The sequence below is a fragment of the Gekko japonicus genome, unplaced genomic scaffold (genome assembly GCF_001447785.1).
Source record: "Gekko japonicus isolate JY-2015 unplaced genomic scaffold, Gekko_japonicus_V1.1 scaffold198, whole genome shotgun sequence".
Classification (NCBI taxonomy): Eukaryota; Metazoa; Chordata; class Lepidosauria; order Squamata; family Gekkonidae; genus Gekko; species Gekko japonicus.
In genome coordinates, this window is record NW_015161409.1 from 1,450,919 (window position 1) to 1,455,689 (window position 4,771).

Below are 4,771 nucleotides of genomic sequence, written 5' to 3' on the forward strand. Positions count from 1 at the left end.
TCCAAAATCTCCAGGAGTTTCCCAAGCCAGAATTGGCAACCCTAGGGGAGGAAAGTGAGGAATATATTTATGGCAGCAGAATGAGATTTGGACTGAGCCTCTATTCCTTCTCTGTCTGCAAGTATTTAACATGGCCAGAGGCATAAGTGTTTTGGGGCTAGCCAAAAGAACAAGAGCCCCTGGAGGGCAGCCCAAAACCCTAGAAGTGCAATTCCAACAACACTCTCCTGGGAGTAAGCCTCACTGAATAGACCTGAGTAAGATTCTGAATAGACCTGCTTAAGATTGATCTCTATAAGAACTGGAACACTGGACCCAGGACTAGCCCATGACTATATTGTTTGGTTTTCTGTATTCCCCACCCCCACCCCATTGGCTTACTTAAATTGTATTTTCATAAATTTTCATGTAATGAAAGCCACTTTGGGTCCCCATGGGGAAGGAAAGTGAGCCAAAAACTACTGAAATAAACAAGTAAATAAAATGATAATGCCTTCCATCTTCATTAATATTATGTGGGTAAACCCATAGAAGTGTTACATCACTATTCTTCTTCTGGGAGACTCTTAGTTTCTCTGTGACCCATTTGCTGGATGTCAGTGTGGATCCAATTTCTATAAATTCATAATTCTGCTAGGAGAAGTGAGTGCCTTAATCCCACACACACACACAGCAGGCCTTCTCAGTCCTGTGAGGCCTAGGCCATTTCCATATTTTGAGACCCTACTCCATAATAACTGATACAGTTTTGTCAATATTAATTCTGTACTAAAAATCTGTTAACAACAAACTATGTCTTTTACCAAAGCACATTTCTTATCTGCTTAAATTTACAGCTCTAGGCTGAGAGTGTATTGCATTTTGGTCAGATAGGGATAGGCAAAAAAATAAGTAGCAAAACTTATTAAATGCCAAAAAAATTAACAAGTTAAATCTGATTCACCCTTTGAGCTTCAGGCCCAGGCAAAACAGCCCCCTCCCCTTTCTTCTGATTGGCTCTGCCCTGAACATTATTTCCTGAATTCCAGGGGCTCACCTCACATAAGGTTGCCAGCTGTAGAACTTTGGGTAAAGGCTAGAGTGCCTGATATGATGACATGACCTCACTTCTGGGTCACACCAGAAGTGACATCACTATAGCACTGGTTATGTTGATTGGTTCCTGCCATTTCCCCCAGCCATTTCCCCCTACTGTGCAGCTGACTGGTAGTGGGTAGAGCTGGTGGGAGGTGGGAAAAAGGCTTCCCTAACATAAACCGAAGCGGCCTCTCTAACACAACATCAAAATGTGTGTGAATAATATAGAAATGATGCAGTTCTTCTAATATAGAAATAAGGTACAAGTTATAAAAATATCTGTTGATGTTAGCCATTGCTCTTGTGAATGTGCCTGTAGGATACTCTTCCGAGACAGAAGGCCACTTACAAGAGACATTTTAAATTAATCTGGACAAAGAATTACAAGTTATACTATGTCTAGGGTAAATCATGCATCTAGAGGAAACGGGGCTAATTGAACTAATAAGTTGTCCCTTTAATACATGAGATGCTTTGATCCAATCTCATTTTGCACCAAGCCAACTAATTTAATCAGGAACTTATTATTACATGCTACTGTAAGTCTCAAATATAGCCTTTTAATTTGGGCCTAATAAGTCAATTCTGCTACATTATTAAAAACAAATTGGTTGCTAGGAGAGTTCACAGTAGAAGTGGATGGAAAACGCTAGCTGTTATGTAATTAACTTCAAAATTATAGACCAGCAAACATGTATATAGGTACCATTGCTTTTACTCCACATATTTGGCCATAGTGAATAACTGCAGCAAATGAATCAGGTATTAATTAGTTAAGATAATATGCTGCTCTACTCAAAGTATGTTAATTGACATCTGATTCCAACTTGTTAGGTGACAATTAAATAACCCCACATTGCTGGCACAACAAGAATCAATTAATATATAAGTGGGCTCTGAGTGAATGTCTTAGTGACAGATGCTGTCTCTTTGTATCACCTGTGCAATTATCACCTTTAAAATTAGTAATTTTCAAAGTGATAGTTGCTGGAACCTTCGTGACATCATGAACATTTTAATGGAAAAGGTGGTCTATATGTATGTTAAATGAATGGACTAATATGGCAAGTGTTCAGGTGCTAGGTAGGAATAACTGGTCTCAACTAGATGTGGGCAGGTAGGGGTGAATTGAATGCTCATGTTCAACATATTGTTCTCTATAAAAATAACAGACATTATTTTCTATAGAGCAGTATACATTGTTACCCATAGTAGTCTTACTATGGAGCCAAAGTGGATAACCATAATCACTGAGAACACAAAATAATGCCTTTCAATACAAATGCTTTGTTTTAAAAAAACAGGATTTTGACCCAGTTTTCCATATTAAACACATTCAGACTTAGGGACATAAAGAACTTTGATTATTTTACAGTGCAAACCTAAACAGAGTGCCATTTTTCTGAATCCACTGAAGTCAATGGGCTTAGAAGGGTGCAATTTTGCTTAGGACTGCAGTGTTAAGTGACTTAAAAGTATAATGATGTGATCAAGTAATAGCCATTAGCACGGCTCCATGTGGTCTGTATTGGTCTTGACTTAACTGTTAAAAGCAGGGAAGTTGAAATAATGAGAGCCAGTGTACTTTAGTTATTGAACCAGGGAAAGCTAGATTATTTGAATTCCCACGTTCCCCATGAAGCTCAGGGGCTAGCTCAGCCAAGGCAATATGAACCACATATTTATTTCCCCCATACATCCTGAACATTTAGTACTGTTAATCCATATGATAATATTGTTCATCTCTTCTTTCCCACTCTACTTCATTTGCCACTGCTGGTATGGGGTGGTAGGTATAAAATTCTTGAGCCTCCTCTTTGTGGCCCTGTCTCATTCTTGACTCCATGTAGAGAAGGTCAGGCAATTTATACTGCACAGATCCTTCAACTGTGTCGTTGTGCTGGGATCAGAATTGGTCTCCTGGCTCAGCAGGGACAGACTGAGAGGCAAAAGTCGACCTGGAAAGAGACCTATCTCCCTGGGGCCTAAGTCAGACCCACACTTAGGGTTGCCAGCTCCGGCTTGGGAGATTTAGGGGGTGGCACCTGAGCAAGGTGGGGTTTGGGGAGGGAGTCCATAGCATAGAGTCCACCTTCCAAAGCAGCCATTTTCTCCAGGTGAACTGATCTCTGTCACCTGGAGATCAGTAATAATCCCAGGAGATCCCCAGCTGCCACCTGGAAGTTGGCAACCCTATCCACATTCATTGGAGGGGGAGGGAAGAAAGAAGGTCTGCCTAGATTCCACCTCGTCCTACAACTTGCTCCTGTGCATCAGCATGGAAAATGTGAACAAAAAGTTGCATTGTTTAAAATGTATGACAATGAGCTCTAAATAATTATTCATTTAAAGATACATAGGTATAGGTTTGCAATTCCTAGCTAGGAAATTCCTGGAGATTTGGTGGAGGAACCTAAGGAGAACAGGGTTTGGGTAGGGGAGGGACCTCTGCAGAATATAATGCCATAAAACTCAACCTCCAGAGCAGCTATTTTCTCCAGAGGCACTGATCTCTGTAGTTTGGAGATCAGTTGTAACAAGTGGAGACCCGCAAGAAACTTGCGGAATGGTTATCCCATTCCTCACACCTTTGTTCCTCCTGTCTCTCTCTACCTCTCTCACCCTCTTTCTCCCTTCTGCCCCCCCTTTTTTTCTCCTCCAGCTATGGCATTATAGTGATCTGTAGTTCCTTCCCTCCTCCAATCCCACCCTCCCCAGGCTCCACCCCACAAATGTCCAGGAATTTCTCATCCTGGAGTTGGCAACACAATTTCCTTCCCACCCAACAGCCAACCTACCTTTATCTGCCTCTCTGTCTGCAACTTTCCATGTCCACACCCCTCCCCCACAGCCTCTACCTAGGAAAATTACATTCTTTCTCCACAGTGGGGACCACAGCAGCTTACATTATTCTCTCCTACTTTTTATCTGCACAACTGTCATCTGCTCCTATCTCCATCCTTAGTGAAGGACTGTAGCCCTCAAAACAAAATGCCTAGAGAGACCGGTTTCCTTTTTGTGTGCTTGATTGTGGGCGGCGACTCAGAAGCAGGCAAGAGGGTGGGATTTCGCTTTGCTTAGGATAACACAGCTGATCTAGTTCAGAGGAAAACCTCGGCTGGGGTTGGTGGCATCGCTTGCTGTTGGAAATGGAACATGGGGAGCTCGCCGGAGATAAGAGAGGAAACTCCATGAAGGTAAAGGTGCATATTTAAGAACATGGAAGTTGCTGTGTTAGTGCAGGACTGTGCAGAGTTATTCCCCTCACTCATCCCCCCCCTTGCCTCTCCCCCCCGGCTCCGAGCGTTCCCTGCGCACGCGCCAGTTTCGGGGGGATTTAAACATCCCCCCGATTTTTTTTCAGGGTTTCTGATTTTTGTGCAGATGTGGGGATCGCCCCACGTGTGCCCAAAACTCTGCCTCCCCCCCAGATCCCCCCGATGTGCGGATTTAAGAATCCGCACACCAGGGGGCGACTTCGGTATTAGTATATAGACAAGAGGGGGACCCGCGATACTGGCGGGGGGGAGAAGAGCCCCGTCTCCTCCACCCCACCCCTCGATCTCCCGAGGCGGTGGCGGCAGCGGCGAGGCCGGTGTCCGCCCCCCCGCCCCCCCAGGCTGGTTTCCCCCGTCCGCCCTGCCTGCCGGCTCCGGGGAGGAGGGGGAGGGGGCGGCGGCAGCGAGGGCTCTCC